We start from the raw sequence: 19,602 nt of genomic DNA on the forward strand, positions 1-19,602 counted from the left end.
ACAGGAGTGTTTGTAGGTAAGGTGAGTGACAGGAAATCATAAAGTGGAGGTGGTTGGGATGTGGAAGGGTGGGTTGGTAGGTTATTAGGTGGAGGTGTTGATTGGCCTTTCTGCTTGGAGAAAGTAACTGGTTTTGAGTCTGATGGTCTTGGTGTGGATACTACACAGCTTCCTCTCTGATGGGAGGCTGTTGCTGTGCCCACGACCCAAGTTCAATTCCTGCCGCTGTCAGTAAGGAGATTGTATATTCTTCCTGTGATTGTGTGGATTTCGTCTGGGTTTTCGGGTTTCCTCCCACCTTCCAAAGGTTAATTGGTTGCATGCGTGTAACTGGGTGGTTTGGAGTAATTCTGCTGGAAGGTCCTGTTACCGTGGTGAATCTGTTAATAAAATAAAACGTAAGCCCTGTAATCACACAGTTTACCTACTCTAAAAAACGACTATACAAATATTTAACCTACTTATCTATTCTCAATAACTCGTGTTTATGATGTCTTAAACAAGGTAGTGAAACAAAACTAATCAGACAAGTAGTTATTCTGGAGATACAAGAGACTACAGATGCTGGCATTTGGAGCAACAAACAATCTGCTGGGCAAACTCAACAGGTCGTGCAGTGTCTGAGGAGGGAAATAGACAGTCAAGCATTTCGATCAAAACTGTGAATCTGTCTGAAACAACACATACAAAACGCTGGAGGAACTCAGTGGATCAAGCCGCGTGTAGGGAAAGGAATTAACAGTCAACGTTCTGGGCCGAGGTGGGAAAGGAAGGGGGGAAAAAGCCAAGATAATAAAGTTGGGGGAGGTGAAGGAGTACAAGCTAGAATATGGTAGGTGAAGCCAAGTTGGGGAGGTGGGGTATGAAGTGAAAAGCTGGAAAATGATAGGTGGAAAAGGTAAAAGGCTGAAGAAGGAATTTGATAGGAGAGGAGTTTGAACCATGGGAGAAAGAGAAGGAGGAGGAGATAGGCAGGTGAGGGGAAGAGGTAAGAGGGGAGCCAAATTGGGGAATGGAAGAAGAGTGAAAGGGGGAAAATTATTGGAAGTTGGAGAAATCGATGTTCATGCCATCAGGTGGAGATGACCCAGATCGAATACGAGATGTTGCTCCTTCGACCTGAGAGTAGCCTCATTGTGGTAGTAGAAGAGGCCATGGATGACCACGTGTTGGAATGGGAATGGGGAATGGAATTAAAATAAATCCTGTCGATGGGTCTTGGGTCGAAACGTTAACAGTTTTCCCCCTCCAGCCTGACTTGCTGAGTTCCTCCAGCACTTTGTGTATGCTCATCAAGATTTCCAGCATCTTCAGAATCTCTTGTGTATATGGCTCCCTGGAATTGAGTAAGCTTCTTCCAAGAGTTTCCACTTTCCCCCAACATTCCACTAATGGTAGATTAGTGGGTTAAGCCACGGTAAATCACTCCCCTTTTAAGGCTGGACAAACTTGGGTTGTTTTCTCAGCAATGGTGGAGGCTGGGGGGAGATTTGCTCGAGGATTAAAAAATTATGGGAGTCAGAGAGTATCTTTTTTCCCAGGGTTGAAATGTCTAATACCAGAGGGCATGCATAGAAGGCGAGTGGGTGCAAGTGTCGTACTCAATCGGACCCGATGCAATAGCAATTGTAAAACAAATACACTGACACACGTAATTCTTTTCAAACCTTTATTCTCTACTCATAGCATGCTATGGGGGAAGTTACAGACTGATCTCCCAAAAGAGCCAGTCCAGAAACTGCCCCCGAATTACACAATTCTACGCAATTTATAACATTGATCAGGTAGCAGGAAATCTTACGATAACAAGTTTAGACAATATTAGAATCATTTCAATCACATGCTAAGATACAACTAGATGTAAAATAATGATTGGTCAGTTAGTTATAACTATATTAAGCCAAAGCTAGCCCACCAGTTCCCCATTTGGGCCCCTTCCCCTTTTCTCAAGAACATTCTAGCCGTTACCTCATCCCTCCCATATTTAGCTATACCTTGAGCTGCTTCTGCAAGATCAGATGGTCCCTTATTTGAGTCTTTGCCTGTCTTTAGAGAACAGTGACTAGTACGTCACCGGTTGCTGGGTAAAGCTTCTTTCTGACTTGTCCAAACTCGCCCAAAGCAGTAAGCTAAGGCGCTTAAAAGGTGATTGATTATAAGTTAATCATTGTCCTCTGTTTTTCCCCCTATTTACCTATCCCTTCATTCCATCACAAGTTCAAAGGAGATGTGAGGGGCAGATTTTTAAAAAAAAACGGAGTGTGGTGAGTTCCTGGACTGCACTGCCTGGGATGGTGGTAGAGACAGATATATCAGGGACTTTTAAGGGATGTTTAGATAGGAACATGAATGCGAGGAAAATGAAAGGATGTGGACATTCTGTAGATGAAAGGTTAGTTAGATAGTTGATTACTAATTTAATTAGATTTGCTCAATATTGTGGGCTGAAAGACCTGATCCTGTGCTGTTCCATGATCTAGTGTCGGGAGGTTGCAGAAAAATGTATTTATTTATTTAGTGGAATAGGCCCTTTCGGTTCTTTGGGTCATGCTGTCCCGGCAACCCCTGACAACTCTGATTTAATATTAACCTAATCACAATGACCATTTAACCTGAACGGTATGTCTTTGGACTGTGGGAGGAAACTGGAATGCCCTGGGAAAACCCATGCATTCCATGGGGAGAATGTACAGACTCCTTACAGATAATGCCAGAATTGAACATTGAACTCTGCCCCAAGCTGTAACAGTGTCATGCTAAAAGCTACATTGCATTGTTGGTAGGCCTGTGAGAGAGATTATAGCAGAGATACAGAGAAACATGGAGATAGAGGGCAAGGATTATATTGTGTGGCTTCTTTCATCGTGTCAGTAGCTTCTAACAGACAACACTTATGTAACTATATGACATGAAATTTCTTTAAAACATTTCTACATGGAGGACTTCGAGGAGAGGGCTCTGAGTTCATTGCTGTTATGCCCCAAATGCTTCTTCAGAAATGTCAATGACACCTTTGTAGTGTGGCCTCATGGACTCCAGGCACTTCAACAGTTCCACGACCATCTGAACAGTATACATCCAAATATTTAATTTATGATGGAGATGGTGAAGAATGGTTGTTTCCCGTTCCTGGACATTCTAATATGATGCAAACCAGATGGCAGCCTCGGACACGGCATCTATCAGAAACTCACTCACACGGACTTTTACCTCAACAATAACAGCCTCAATCACACCTCCCAACATAGGGCAGTTCTTTCTATTTTGATTAACTGTGCGAAAACTATTTTTAACCCGGAGAGTCTCCCTGAGGAAATAAGATGATTATGCACGACATTCCTGCAGAATGGCTATAAGGAGAAGGAAATCAATTGGGCCCTTAAAAGGGCCGACGGAAAAAACTGGAAACCTAACATTGAGAAGGAACCCGTCGGTACTGCCTGTCTTACAGGAACATAGAAAACTTACAGCACAAAGCTGTGCCGAACATGTCCTTACCTTAGAACTACCTAGGCTTACCCATAGCCCTCTATTTTTCTAAGCTCCATGTACCTGTCCAGGAGTCTCTTAAAAGACTCTATCATATCCGCCTCCACCACCACTGCTGGCAGCCCATTCCACGCACTCACTACTCACTGCATAAAAACTTACCCCTGACATCTCTTCTGTACCTGCTTCCAAGCACCTTAAAACTGTGCCCTCTTGTGTTAGCCATTTCAGCCCTGAGAAAAAGCCTCTGACTATTCACACGATCAATGCCTCTCATTATCTTGTACATCTCTATCAGGTTACCTCTCATCTTCCGTCGCTCCAAGGAGAAAGGGCCGAGTTCACTCAACCTATTCTCATAAGGCATACTCCCCACTCCAAGCAATATCCTTATAAATCTCCTCGCACCCTTTCTATGGTTTCCACGTCCTTCCTGTAGTGAGGCAACCAGAACTGAGCACAGTACTCCAAGTGGGGTCTGACCAGAGTCCTATATAGCTGCAATATTACCTCTCGGCTCTTAAACTCAATCCCACCGTTGATGAAGACCAATGCACCATATGCCTACTTAACCACAGAATCTTCCCTATATTTCCGCAGATTTATGAAGGATTGCCAGGATCCTGAAGAAATACCAGATTAATACCATTCACAAACCTGTAAGGAAGCTCTAATCACAGCTTATGTGGGCCAAAGATGACTTGGGATTCAGGAAGTCTGGCGTTTACAGGATTCCCTGTGAATGCTTGGCAGTATATTTCGGCCAGATGGGATGCATGATGGAAACCTGCATCAAGGAGCACAGGATGTGTGTCTGTCTGGGTTACCTGGAGAAATTGGTGGTAGCCGAGCATTGCATTATCAAAGGCCATAGGAATGACTTCGAAGGCACAGAGCTATTGCACTGTGCCAATGGCTTTTGGAGCTGCCTGATGAAGGAAGCCATTGAAAAATAAAAGAGGAAAAGAATTTTAATAAAGACGAAAGTCTTGCTCTAAGTAAGAATTCGAATTTGATTGTAACCAAAGTGGGAGAGTGTTAACCTGATTGGATGAGGACTAACCAATTAAGTTGGACAGAATACAGGAATATATATACCACCAGATTAGACATGCCCGGGCATCATCCCTGATGAAGATGGCAGAGTTTGTCATCAAAATGTTGGTTCTAATCAATACCAGTACTCGGCTGGAAGCCTGAGATGAGGTTACTTATGACATTTCTTGTTTTGTGGCAGAAGTGCAGTGCAAAGGTATAAAACTACAATAAATTACAAAATAAATATGTAGTGCAAAATAGGAATAGTGAGGTAATATTTGTGGGTTCAGGGACCATTTAGAAATCTGATGGTGGAGGAAGGAAGCTGTTGCTGAAACATTAATTGTGGGTCTTCAGGCTCCTGTACCTCTTTCCTGATGGTAATAATGGGAAGAGAATACATGAAATAGTCATTGTTTCAGGTTTAATCAGGATCACAACGCCAAATCTTTCTTCATTATGTAGGCAGCTCTCCATTAGCATGGATCTGTTGGATGCAGTGGCCTGCTTCACGCTGTATAACTCCATGAATTCATTTGTGCTGTATCCTGCACCAGTGCAGGATGCCACAGTGTTATCACCTTTGCAGCAAGTTACCTCCCTGTTTACACAGATCACAGTCCACCTTTGATACTTCCCTTCTGGATTTCTCTGTCTCTATTATAAGGAAGTTTTGGTTCTCAAGGGGCTTGAAAGTTTGAGCAGGCAAGGAGTTTATTCCTCGGGGCATAGGAGATTGATAGGGTAACCTTACAGAGATGTATGGCATTTGGGTTAGGGTTAGTAAATTGTGGGCATTCTATGTTGGTACCAGAGGCATGGCGGCACTTGTGGGCTTCCCACAGCGTATCCTAGAATTGTGTTGGTTGTCGACGCAAACAATGCAATTCACTGTATGTTACAATATTTCAATATACATGTGACAAATAAAGCTAATCTTTAAAATCATGAAGGGCATAGACGGTGAAAACACACAGTCCTTTTCTCAGCGAAAGAGAAACAAAAACTAGAGGTCATAAGTTTAGGGTGAGAGGTGAAAGATTTAGAAGGAACCTTAGAGGCGGCTTCTTCACCCACAAGGGTGGTGCATTTATGGAATTAGACAATAAGATCATGAGACATAGGAGCAGAATTGGATAATTCGGCACATTGAGTCTGCTCCGCCATTCCGTCAAAGCTGATTTATTATCCCTTTCAACCCCTTTTTCCTGTCTCTTCCCCATAATCTTTGATGCCCTTACTAATCAAGAACGATCGATATACCCTTTTACTTGGCCCCCACGACAGTCTGTGGCAATGAATTCCACAGAATCACCACCTTCTGGCTAAAGAAATTTCTTCTCATCTCAGTTCTAAAGGAACATTCTATTGTTCAAAGATTGTGCCCTCTGGTCCTAGCTTCCACCCCCACCCCCCACAGGAAGCATCCTCTCCATGTCCACTTTATCTAGGCCTTTCAATATTTGATAGATTTCAATGAGATCTCCCACTTGTTCTTCTAAACTCAGGCAAGTACACCTCCAGAGCCATGAAATGCTTCTCATTCCCGGGATCGTTCTTGTGAACCTCCTTTAGGCCCACTCCAATGCCAGGACATCCATTCTTAGATAAAGGGCCCAAAACTGCTCACAATACTCCATAAGACCATAAGATATAGGAGCAGAAGTAGGCCAGTTGGCCCATCGTGTCTGCTCCACCATTCAATCATGGGCTGATCCAATTCTTCCAGTCATTCCCACTCCCCTGCCTTCTCCCCATTCCATTTGATGCCCAAGTGAGGTCTGACAAATACCTTATAAAGCCTTAGCATTACATCCTTGCTTTTGTATGCTTGTCCTCTTGAATTCAATGCTAGCATTGCATTTGCCTTCCTTATCACTAACTCCACCTGGAATTAGCTGTCAGAGAAAGTAAGTGAGGTAGGTACAATGAGCAGAATTAAAAAGTAATTGGATAGGCATATAGATGGGAAAGGTTTAAAAAGATAAGGGCTTTGTGATATGGGATGAGTTTAGATGTGAATGAGTTGGATTGAAGGGCCTGTTTCTGTGCTGTATAGCTCTATGAATCCATAGCTCTGTCTCAGAAGGCTGACTAACTGCTAATTTCGATAGAGTGGCACGGTAGGGTAGTGGTTAGCATAATTCCTTACAGTACCAACAATGCGGGTTCAATTCCCACTGCTGTCTGTAAGGAGTTTGTACGTTCTCCTTGTGGTCGTGTAGGTTTCTGCTTCTTACAGATGCCAACTGGTTCAGCTCAGAGACATACAAGCTGAAGTCTTTCCCACCGTGTTGAAAAGTTGGCAGTCAGAGCTGTCTTGGTCAACCATGACCAGCATGCCTTTAAACAATGAAGTGGAATGCAGAACATGGCAGAAGATCCTTCAAAACCAGAGGAACAGAAGAGCCAGATGCAATGCAATAGTAACAGAGAAGTTATTAGAAAACATTCTGAGGGACAGGGGTAATGATCACTTGGAAAGGCAGAGAAAGCTGGCATGGTTTCTGTCTGACCAATCTGATTGAATGTTTTTTGAGGAGATAATAAGGAGTATTGATGGGGGGTAGTGTAGTAAATCTCATTTATATGGACTTCAATAAGGTCCCAAATAGGATGGTGTTAGATCCTGATGCTTTTGCAATCCAGGGGCTCTTCAGAAGTCAAGGGTGTGGCCATCACTGAGACCTGGCTAAAGGACGCATGTCTCTGGGAGCTGAAAGTCCAAGGATACACGGTGTATCGGAAGGATAGGAAGATAGGCAGAGGGGGAGGCGTGGCTTTATTGGTAAGAAATGATATTAAATCATTAGAAAGAGGTGATATAGGATCGGAAGGTGCAGAATCTTTATGGGTTGAGCTAAGAAATAGCAGGGGTAAAAGGACCCTGATGGCAGTTACTTATAGGCCTCCAAACAGCTGCAGGGATGTGGACTACAAATTACAACTGGAAATAGAAAAGACTTGTCGGAAGGGCAGTGTTATGATAATTGTGGGGGATTTTAACATGCGAGTAGTTTGGGAAAATCAGGTCAGCACTGGATCTCAAGAGAGAGAATTTGTAGAATGTCTGTGAGATGGCTTTTTAGAACAGCTTGTTGTGGATTGGGTATTGTGTAATGAACCGGAGGTGATTAGAGAGATTGAGGTGAAGGAACCCTTAGGAGGCAGTGATCATAACATGATTGAGTTCACTGTGAAATTAGGAAAAGAGAAGCCGAAATCTGATGTGTCGGTATTTCAGTGGAGTAAAGGAAATTACAGTGGCATGAGAGAGGAACTGGCCAAAGTTGACTGGAAAGGGACACTGGCGGGAAAGACAGCAGAGCAGCAGTGGCTGGAGTTTATGTGAGGAATGAGGAATGTGCAAGACAGGTATATTCCAAAAAAGAAGAAATTTTCAAGTGGAGAAAGGTTGACAAGGGAAGTCAAAGCCAAAGTTAAAGCAAAGGAGAGGGCATACAAGGAAGCAAAAATTAGTGGGAAGACAGAAGATTGGGAATTTTTTAAAACCTAACAAAAGGAAACCAAGAAGGTCATTAAGAGAGAAAAGATTAACTATGAAAGGAAGCTAGCAAATAATATCAAAGAGGATACTAAAAGCTTTTTCAAGTATATAAAGAGTAAAAGACAGGTGAGAGTAGATATAGGACCGATAGAAAATGATGCCGGAGAAATTGTAATGGGAGATAAGGAGATGGCAGAGGAACTGAACGAGTATTTTGCATCAGTCTTCACTGAGGAAGACATCAGCAGTATACCGGACACTCAAGGATGGCAGGGAAGAGAAGTGTGCGCAGTCACAATTACAACAGAGAAAGTACTCAGGAAGCTGAATAGGCTAAAGGTAGATAAATCTCCTCGACCAGATGGAATGCACCCTCGTGTTCTGAAGGAGGTAGCTGTGGAGATTGCGGAGGCATTAGCGATGACCTTTCAAAAGTCGATAGATTCTGGCATGGTTCCAGAAGACTGAAAGATTGCAAATGTCACTCCGCTATTTAAGAAGGGGGCAAGGAAGCAAAAAGGAAATTATAGACCTGTTAACTTGACATCCGTGGTTGGGAAGTTGTTGGAGTCGATTATCAAGGATGAGGTTACAGAATACCTGGAGGCATATGACAAGATAGGCAGAACTCAGCATGGATTCCTTAAAGGAAAATCCTGCCTGACAAACCTATTACAATTTTTTGAGGAAATTACCAGTAGGCTAGACAAGGGAGATGCAGTGGATGTTGTATATTTGGATTTTCAGAAGGCCTTTCACAAGGTGCCACACATGAGGCTACTTAACAAGATAAGAGCCCATGGAATTACGGGAAAGTTACATATGTGGATAGAGCGTTGGCTGATTGGCAGGAAACAGAGAGTGGGAATAAAGGGATCCTATTCTGGTTGGCTGCCGGTTACCAGTGGTGTTCCACAGGGATCAGTGTTGGGGCCGCTGTTTACATTGTACATCAACGATTGGATTATGGAATAAATGACTTTGTGGCTAAGTTTGCTGACGATACGAAGATAGGTGGAGGGGCCGGTAGTGCTGAGGAAACGGAGAGTCTGCAGAGAGACTTGGATAGATTGGAAGAATGGGCAGAAAAGTGGTAAGTGAAGTACAATGTTGGAAAGTGTATGGTTATGCACTTTGGCAGAAAAAATAAACGGGCAGACTATTATTTAAATGGGGAAAGAATTCAAAGTTCTGAGATGCAACGGGACTTGGGAGTCCTCGTACAGGATACCCTTAAAGTTAACCTCCAGGTTGAGTCAGTAGTGAAGAAGGCGAATGCAATGTTGGCATTCATTTCTAGAGGAATAGAGTATAGGAGCAGGGGTGTGATGTTGAGGCTCTATAAGGCGCTGGTGAGACCTCATTTGGAGTACTGTGGGCAGTTTTGGTCTCCTTATTTAAGAAAGGATGTGCTGACGTTGGAGAGGGTACAGAGAAGATTCACTAGAATGATTCCGGGAATGAGAGGGTTAACATATGAGGAACGTTTGTCCGCTCTTGGACTGTATTCCTTGGAGTTTAGAAGAATGAGGGGAGACCTCATAGAAATATTTCGAATGTTAAAAGGCATGGACAGAGTGGATGTGGCAAAGTTGTTTGCCATGATGGGGGAGTCTAGTACAAGAGGGCATGACTTAAGGATTGAAGGGCGCCTATTCAGAACAGAAATGCGAAGAAATTTTTTTAGTCAGAGGGTGGTGAATCTATGGAACTTGTTGCCACGGGCAGCAGTGGAGGCCAAGTCATTGGGTGTATTTAAGGCAGAGATTGATAGGTATCTGAGTAGCCAGGGCATCAAAGGTTATGGTGAGAAGGCGGGGGAGTGGGACTAAATAGGAGAAAATGGATCAGCTCATGATAAAATGGCGGAGCAGACTCGATGGGCCGAATGGCCTACTTCTGCTCCTTTCTCTTATGGTCTTATAGTCTTATAAAACTTATTGCTAGCAATTTTATCAAGTGGTACATGAACAACGAAAGAGAAAGGAAAAAGTAGTATACGTTGTCTTATACTCAGAATAGAGTTAATCAAATAATCCAATTAATCTATGAAATAGCCAGATTCTAATGGTGTGACACCTGCTACAGAAAACTAAGAAGTTATTACAAAAATACAGAAGCAACTGTACCATAATTACTGGAAAAATCACTGAACAATTCCACATATATACACTCAGTGGCCACTTTATTAGGTACCTCCTGCACCTACCTAATAAAGTGGCTACTGACTGTAGGTTTGTGATCTTCTGCTGCTGTAGCACATTCATTTCAAGGTTTGATGTGTTGTGTTTTCAGAGATGCTCTTCTGCATATCACTGTTGTAACGTGTGGTTATTTGAGTTGCTGTTGCTTTTTTCTCAGCTTGAACCAGTCTGGCCATTCTCCTCTGACCTTTCTTATTGACATGGCTTTTTCACCCTCAGAACTGCCGATCACTGGATGTTTTTTGTTTCTGACATTGTTCTCCGTAAACTCTAGAGACAGTTGTCATGAGAATCCTGAGAGATCTGTAGTTTCTGAGATATTTAAACCACCATGTCAGGCACCAGCAATCATTCCACAGTCATAGAGTTGTAGAGTCATAGAGAAGTACAGCACAGAAATAGGCCCTTCAGCCCATCTAGTCCAAGCCAAAACCATTTAAACTGCTTAATCCCATCGGCCTGCACTGGGACCATAACCCTCCTTAACCCAACTATCAACCTATCCAAACTTCGCTTAAATGTTGAAATCAAGCCTGCATGCACCACTTGTGCTGGCAACTCATTCCACACTTTCACGACCCTCTGACTGAAGAAGCTTCCCCTCACGTTCCCCTTAAATTTCTCACCTTTCATCCTTAACCCTTGACCTCTAGTTGTAGTCCCACCCAACCTCAGTGGAAAAAGCCTGCTTGCATTTACCTCTCATAATTTTGTAGACTATCAAATCTCCCTTTAGTCTTCTATGTTCTAAAGAATACAGTCCTAACCTATTCAATCTTTCCATATAACTGAGGCCTTCCAGACCTGGCAACATCCTTGTAAATTTTCTCTGTATTCTTTCACCTTGTTTACATCTTTCCTGTAGGTAGGTGACCAAAACTGTACACAATACTCCAAATTAGGCCTCACCAATGTCTTATACAACTTCAACATTACGTCCCATCTCAATGCAATACATATAATCAGTAACACACATCAAAGTTGCTGGTGAACGCAGCAGGCCAGGCAGCATCTCTAGGAAGAGGTACAGTCGACGTTTCAGGCCGAGACCCTTCGTCAGGACTAACTGAAGGAAGAGTTAGTAAGAGATTTGAAAGTAGGAGGGGGAGGCAAAGGGGATATGAGAGGATCATGGGACAGGAGGTCTGGGGAGAAAGACAAGGGGGGGGCAACCCAGAGGATGGGCAAGGGGTATAGTGAGAGGGACAGAGGGAGAAAAAGGAGAGTGAGAGAAAGAATGTGTGTATAAAAATAAATAACGGATGGGTTACGAGGGGGAGGTGGGGCAATAGCGGAAGTTAGAGAAGCCGATGTTCATTCCATCAGGTTGGAGGCTACCCAGACGGAATATAAGGTGTTGTTCCTCCAACCTGAGTGTGGCTTATCTTTACAGTAGAGGAGGCCGTGGATAGGCATGTTAGAATGGGAATGGGATGTGGAATTAAAATGTGTGGCCAGTGGGAGATCCTGCTTTCTCTGACGGACAGAGCGTAGGTGTTCGGCAAAGCGGTCTGCCAGTCAGACTAATTCCGCTAGACGGAGCAGAGTGGTGGTAGAGGGGAACTGATTAGGTCTGGAATCCAAAAAGAAGCGGAGAGCTTTGAGACCTTCCTGATGGGGGATGGAAGTATATAGGGACTGCACATCCATTGTAAAAATAAAGCGGTGGGGGCCAGGGAACTTAAAATCATCTAAAAGTTTAAGAGCGTGAGAAGTGTCACGAACATAGGTAGGAAGGGATTGAACAAGGGGGGATAAATCCGTGTCGAGGTATGCAGAAACGAGTTCGGTGGGGCAGGAGCAAGCTGAGACAATAGGTCTGCCAGCACAGGCAGGTTTGTGGATCTTGGGTAGGAGGTAAAAACGGGAAATGCGAGGTGTGGGAACTATCCGTAGCAGTGGATGGGAGATCCCCTGAGTGGATAAAGTCGGTGATGGTGTGGGAGACAATGGCCTGGTGCTCCTTAGTGGGGTCACGATCGAGGGGTAAATAAGAGGAGGTATCCGCGAGTTGTCTCTGTGCCTCGGCAAGGTAGAGGTCAGTACGCCAGACTACAACAGCACCCCCCTTATCGGCGGGTTTAATAATAAGGTTAGGATTAGTGCGGAGGGAGTGGAGAGCAGAGCGTTTCGAAGGAGTGAGGTTGGAATGGGAAGAAGGTGCGGTGAAGTCGAGACGGTTGATGTCCCGTCGGCAGTTAGCGATAAAGAGATCCAGAGCAGGCAAAAGACCAGAGCTGGGTGTCCATGAAGAGGAGGAGGGTTGAAGACGGGAGAAGGGGTCATCGGTGGGGGTGGAAGAGTCCTTGCCGAAGAAGTAGGCTCGGAGACAGAGACGGCGGAAGAAGAGTTCCGTATCCTGGCGAACACCGAACTCGCTGAGGTGTAGGCGAAGGGGGACAAAGGTGAGGCCCTTACTGAGGACAGAGCGTTCTGCCTCCGACAGTTGAAGGTCGGAGGGGATGGTAAAAACCCGGCACGGATGAGAGCTGGGATCAGAGGGGGGATGGGGGTGGCTGGGGGTGTCAATGGAGAGGGGAGGGTTGGGGTGAGAGGAAGATGGAGCCTCTGAGGACCCAGGAGCTGACGATGGGATCTGAAGGAGACGGGATTGCAGAGTATTGGTGGGGGAAGGGGAGACGGGAGTCACAATAGCAGCACATAAAGTCCCGGCCTGGAGTTCCCTGGCCCCCACCCCTTTATTTTTACCATGGATGTCCAGTCCCTATATACTTCCATCTCCCAACAGGAAGGTCTCAAAGCTCTCCGCTTCTTTTTGGATTCCAGACCTAATCAGTTCCCCTCTCCCACCACTCTGCTCCGTCTAGTGGAATCAGACCTTACTCTTAATAATTTCTCCTTTGGCTCCTCCCAGTTCCTCCAAACTAAAGGTGTAGCTATGAGCACCCGTATGGGTCCTAGCTATGCCTGCCTTTTTGTTGGCTTTGTGGAACAATCTATGTTCCGTGCCTATTCTGGTATCTGTCCCCGACTTTTCCTTCGCTACATCGACGACTGCATTGGCGTTGCTTCCTGCACGCATGCTGAGCTCGTTGACTTTATTAACTTTGCCTCCAACTTTCACCCTGCCCTCAAGTTTACCTGGTCCATTTCCGACACCTCCCTCCCCTTTCTAGATCTTTCTGTCTCTGTCTCTGGAGACAGCTTATCCACTGATATCTACTATAAGCCTACTGACTCTCACAGCTATCTGGACTATTCCTCTTCTCACCCTGTCTCTTGCAAAAATGCCATCCCCTTCTCGCAATTCCTCCGTCTCCACCGCATCTGCTCTCAGGATGAGGCTTTTCATTCCAGGACGAGGGAGATGTCCTCCTTTTTTAAAGAAAGGGGCTTCCCTTCCTTCACTATCAACTCTGCTCTCAAACGCGTCTCCCCCATTTCACGTACATCTGGTCTCACTCCATCCTCCTGCCACCCCACTAAGAATAGGGTTCCACTGGTCCTCCCCTGCCACCCCACCAGCCTCCGGGTCCAACATATTATTCTCCGTAACTTCCGCCACCTCCAACAGGATCCCACCACTAAGCACATCTTTCCCTCCCCCCCACCTCTGCATTCCGCAGAGATCGCTCCCTATGTGACTTCCTTGTCCATTCGTTCCCCCGATCCCTCCCCACTGATCTCCCTTCTGGCACTTATCCTTGTAAGCGGAACAAGTGCTACACATGCCCTTACACTTCCTCCCTTACCACCATTCAGGGCCCCAGACAGTCCTTCCAGGTGAGGCGACACTTTACCTGTGAGTTGGCTGGGGTGATATACTGCGTCCGGTGCTCCCGATGTGGCCTTCTATATATTGGTGAGACCCGACGCAGACTGGGAGACCGCTTTGCTGAACACCTATGCTCTGTCCGCCAGAGAAAGCAGGATCTCCCAGTGGCCACACGTTTTAATTCCACATCCCATTCCCATTCTGACATGTCTATCCACGGCCTCCTCTACTGTAAAGATGAAGCCACACTCAGGTTGGAGGAACAACACCTTATAATTCCGTCTGGGTAGCCTCCAACCTGATGGCATGAACATCAACTTCTCTAACTTCCGCTAATGCCCCACCTCCCCCTCGTACCCCATTTATTTTTATACACACATTCTCTCTCTCACTCTTCTTTTTCTCCCTCTGTCCCTCTGACTATACCCCTTGCCCATCCTCTGGGTTCCCCCACCCCTTGTCTTTCTCCCCGGACCTCCTGGCCCATGATCCTCTCATATCCCCTTTGCCAATCACCTGTCCAACTCTTGACTCCATCCCTCCCCCTCCTGTCTTCTCCTATTATTTTGGATCTCCCCCTCCCCCTCCCACTTTCAAATCTCTTACTAACTCTTCCTTCAGTCAGTCCTGATGAAAGGTCTCGGCCTGAAACGTGGACTGTACCTCTTCCTAGAGATACTACCTGGCCTGCTGCGTTCACCAGCAACTTTGATGTGTGTTGCTTGAATTTCCAGCATCTGAGGAATTCCTGTTGTTTGCATATAAATCAGTATATTGATTTATGAAGGCCAATGTGCCAAAAGCTTTCTTTACGGCCCTATCTACCTGTGACATCACTTTCAATGAATTATGTACCTGTATTCCCAGATCCCTTTGTTCTACCACACTCCTCAGTGCCCAACTGTTCACTGTGTAAAACCGACCTTGGTTGGTGCTACTGAAGAGCAAAACCTCGCACTTGTCTGCACTGAATTTCATCTACAATTTTTCAGCCCATTTTTCGAGCTGATGCAGATCCCTCTGCAAGCTGTTCCAATAACTTTCCCACAACTGATGTCAGAGTCTCTGACCTATAATTTCCTGGTTTATGTTTAGAGCCTTTTTTAAACAGCGAAACATCATTGGCTATCCTCCAATCCTCTCGTACCTCACCTGTCATTAAGGATGCTTTAAATATCTCTGTTAGAGCCCTGGCAATTTCTCCACTTGCCTCCTGTAGAGTCCAAGGGAACATTTTGACAGGCCCGGGGGATTTGTCTGCTCTGATTTGCATCAGGATAGCAAACACCTCCTCCTCTGTAATCCTCTGAAGTTGATGCTTCTTTGGCTTACTCCTGTAGACTCTATATCCACCTCCCAAGTAAATACAGATGCAAAGAATTCATTTAAGATCTCTCCCATCTATTTTGGCTCCACACATGAATTACCATTCTGGTTTTCCAGGGGACCAGTTTTGTTCCTTACAATCCTTTTGCTCTTGGCATACCTCTAGAATCCCTTAGAATTCTCCTTCACCTTGTCCGCTAAAGCAACGTCATGCCTTCTTACAGACCTATCCTCTTGCATTTTTACTTTGGAACTAATGACATTGTGGTCACTGGATGCAAAGTGTCCATCCACACAAACATCTGTCACTTACCCTATTTCATTTCCTAATAGCAAATCCAGTATCACACGCTCTGTCATTGGGACTTGTACGTACTGATGAAAGAAACTTTCCTGAACACGTTTGTCAAACTCTATCCCATCTAGTCCTTTGACAGTATGAGATTTCCAATCAATATGAGGAAAGTTAAAACCACCTGATATAACAACCTTGTGTTTCTCACAACAGTCTGCGATCTCCCTACAAATTTGTTCCTCTAAATCCCTAGGACTGTTGGGTGGTGTATAATATAGCCCCATTAATGTGGTCATACCTTTCTAATTCCTCAGTTCCACCCATATCACCTCACTAGTTGAGTTCTCCAGTCTGTCCAGATGGAGCACTGCTGTGACATTTTCCCTGACTAGTAATGCCACCCATCCTCCTTTAATCTCTCCCGCTTTTTCGTGTCTAGAGCAGTGGAACCCCAGAATATTGAGCTGCTAGTCCTGCCCCTCCTGCATCCAAGTCTCACTAATAGCTACAATGTCATAATTTCAGGTGTTGATCCATGCCTTGAGCTCATCCACCTTTCCTGTGATACTTCTTGCACTGAAATAAATGCAGCTCAGGACATTAGTCACACCATGCACAACCTTTTGATTCCTGACTTTGTCTCGGTCTTAACAACATCTGCCTTATGAATTGGGTTGCTGCCACATAATTAGCTGATTAGATATTTGCATTAATGAGCAGATGTCCCTAATAAAGTGGCCACGGCTTGACGGCTATTACATAAAATTACAAGCAAGCACAGGAAGGTTAAACTACAAGGCAAAGAGGAATTCTAAAGCCCAATCCAACAAACATCAAGTCTATTTAGAGACTGACAGAACTCCTTTAAATTTTTCCCCACTCTCCTTAAAGCCAAAATGGATATTTTTGATAAATTTGTTTATTATCTTCACATGTACCAAGGTGCAGTTCGAAGCATGGAATCAATACAGATCATTTCATTGCAACAGTGCACTAAAGTAGTACGAGGGAAAACAATAACAGAATACAGAATAGGGTGTTACAGGTGCAGAAAAAGTGCAGTACAGGTAGACAGTAAGGTAGAATGCCATGAGGTGAAGTGCCCATCTTACCATTCTAGGGGACCGTTCAATAGTTTTAGAACAGTGGGATAGAATTACAATCAGAATCAGGTTTAATATCACGGAAATGTCGTGAAATTTGTTAACTTTGCAGCTGATATTTACATGATAAATACAGAAAAAATAAGTCAATTACAATAAGTATATATCTGTACATTAAATATTTAAATTAGAAAAGTGTAAAACCAGAGGTCTGTGACTAGTGGTGTGCCACAGGGATCAGTGCTGGGTCCATTGTTATTTGGCATCTATATCAATGATCTGGATGATAATGTGGTAAATTGGATCAGCAAATTTGCTGATGATACAAAGATTGGAGGTGTAGTAGACAGTGAGGAAGGTTTTCAGAGCCTGCAGAGGGACTTGGACCAGCTGGAAAAATGGCAGATGGAGTTTAATACAGAGTTTATTGCACGTTGGAAGGACAAAACAAGGTAGAACATACAGGGTTAATGGTAAGGCACTGGGGAGTGCAGTAGAACAGAGGGACCTGGGAATACAGATACAAAATTCCCTAAAAGTGGCGTCACAGGTAGATAGGGTCGTAAAGAGAGCTTTTGGTACATTGGCCTTTATTAATCAAAGTATTGAGTATAAGAGCTGGAATGTTATGATGAGGTTGTATAAGGCATTGGTGAGGCCGAATCTGGAGTATTGTGTTCAGTTTTGGTCACCAAATTACAGGAAGGATATAAATAAGGTTGAAAGAGTGCAGAGAAGGTTTACAAGGATGTTGCCGGGACTTGAGAAACTCAGTTACAGAGAAATGTTGAATAGGTTAGGACTTTATTCCCTGGAGCGTAGAAGAATGAGGGGAGATTTGATAGAGGTATATAAAATTATGATGGGTATAGATAGAGTGAATGCAAGCAGGCTTTTTCCACTGAGGCAAGGGGAGAAAAAAACCAGAGGACATGGGTTAAGGGTGAGGGGGGAAAAGTTTAAAGGGAACATTAGGGGGGGCTTCTTCACACAGAGCGTGGTGGGAGTATGGAATGAGCTGCCAGACGAGGTGGTAAATGCAGCTTCTTTTTTAACATTTAAGAATAAATTGGACAGATACATGGATGGGAGGTGTATGGAGGGATATGGTCCGTGTGCAGGTCAGTGGGACTAGGCAGAAAATGGTTCGGCACAGCCAAGAAGGGCCAGAAGGCCTGTTTCTGTGCTGTAGTTTTTCTATGGTTTTCTAATAAAAGTGAGGTGGTGTTCATGGGCTCAATATCCACTTAGGAATCTGATAGCAGAGGGGAAGAAGCTGTTTCTGAATTGCTGATGTGTGCTTTCAGGTTTCTGCGTGTCGGTTTTGCTACCAGAGGTGAAAATACGCTAGACCTGGTTTACACTAACAAACCAGGTGCCTATAAATCAGTCCATTGACCCTGCATTGGGCTGTCAGATCACTCATCTGTAGTGTTAATACCAGCAGACAAACCACTGATCAAACGGGTCAAACCAATTCTAAAGGTGGTGAAAACCTGGCCTGAGGATGCAATCTCAGCACTGCAGCACTGCTTTGATAACACCAACTGGAGAATGTTCAGGGAGACTGCTACCTATGACAACCATGTTAACATCTAGGAATATGTGGATTCTGTGAGCAGCTACAAAGGGAAGTGTACTGAGAATGATACCATCGTGAAACACATCCAGGTGAGGGGAAATCAGAAGCCATGGCTTACTGCAGATGTCTGTGCCAGGCTGAGGGATCATGATGCTGCCTTTAGATCAGGAGATGTGACAGCTCTCAGGGAAGCAAAAACGGTGCTTTCCAGCTCCATCAGGAAGGTGACGTGGGAGCATTGTCAAAGAATTTACAGCCACTTCTGCTATACCAGAAACATGAGTTTACCCTGATTGTCAGTGACCAGGATGCTTCACTCCCTGAGAGGCTGAACGTCTTCTACGCCTGGTTTGATACACAGAACAAGATGCTGGCAAGGAAGGCACCCCTCCCCTCGGGAACAGACACTCTGTTTGGCTGAAGCTGAGGTGAAGAAGACCCTAGCCAAAGTCAACTCATGCAAAGCTGTGGGGTCTGATAATATACCAGGTCGGGTTCTGAAAGACTGCACGGCTCAGCTGACAGAGGTGCTGACAGATACATTCAACATTTCTCTGTAGCAGTCTATTGTCCCCTTGGCTTTCAAGGCAGCAACCATCATTCCAGTGCCAAAGGAGGTGACGGTAACCTGCCTGAATGATGATCATCTGGTAGCATTTACATCAACCATTATGAAATGCTTTGAGCGGCTGGTCACGGAGCACATTAAAGCCTTTCTCCCGGCTACATTAGAACCTTTCCAGTTTGCCTTTTGCTCAATTTAATCAACTGATGATGCAATAGCCTCTGTCCTGTTCTGCCTGGAAAATGGGGTCTCATATGCCAGGCTGCTGTTTATAGACTTCAGTTCAGCGTTCAACGCCTTCATATCCAGAAACTGGTGGGGAAACTGTCCTTGCTGGGTCTTAACACCTCCGTCTACAATTGAATACTGGATTTAAAAGTGAGGACACAGTCAGTCCATGTGGGCAGCAACGTCTCTCATCCCATTACGCTGAGCACTGACACTCCCCAAGGCTGTGTGCTCAGCCTGCTGCTGTTCACACTGCTGATGCATGACTGTGTCACAGGATCCAGCTCAAACCATGTCATGAAGTCTGTGGATGACACAACAATGGTTGGCCTTATCGAGAACAATGACGAGGCAGAGTACAGAGAAGAAGTGTAGCGACTGGTGTGAGAACAACAATCTAAGCCTGAACGTGGAGAAGGCAAAGGAAATCATTGAGGGCATCAGGAAGGTGCAGACAGACTATCACCCTCTGTGAATACATGGCTCCTCCGTAGTGAGAGTTAAGTGCACCAAGTTCCTGGGAGTTCA

The 19,602-nt window shown here is 44.8% G+C and overlaps 1 protein-coding gene across 4 annotated transcripts in view; it reads left to right on the forward strand.

The window, feature by feature from the left end:
- Positions 1 to 19,602, forward strand: part of LOC134353855 (brain-specific angiogenesis inhibitor 1-associated protein 2-like protein 2) — a 187,872-nt gene that overhangs the window by 114,282 nt on the left and 53,988 nt on the right. The gene's annotated exons all lie outside the window — the stretch shown is intronic.

The sequence above is a fragment of the Mobula hypostoma genome, chromosome 11, assembly GCF_963921235.1.
Source record: "Mobula hypostoma chromosome 11, sMobHyp1.1, whole genome shotgun sequence".
Classification (NCBI taxonomy): Eukaryota; Metazoa; Chordata; class Chondrichthyes; order Myliobatiformes; family Myliobatidae; genus Mobula; species Mobula hypostoma.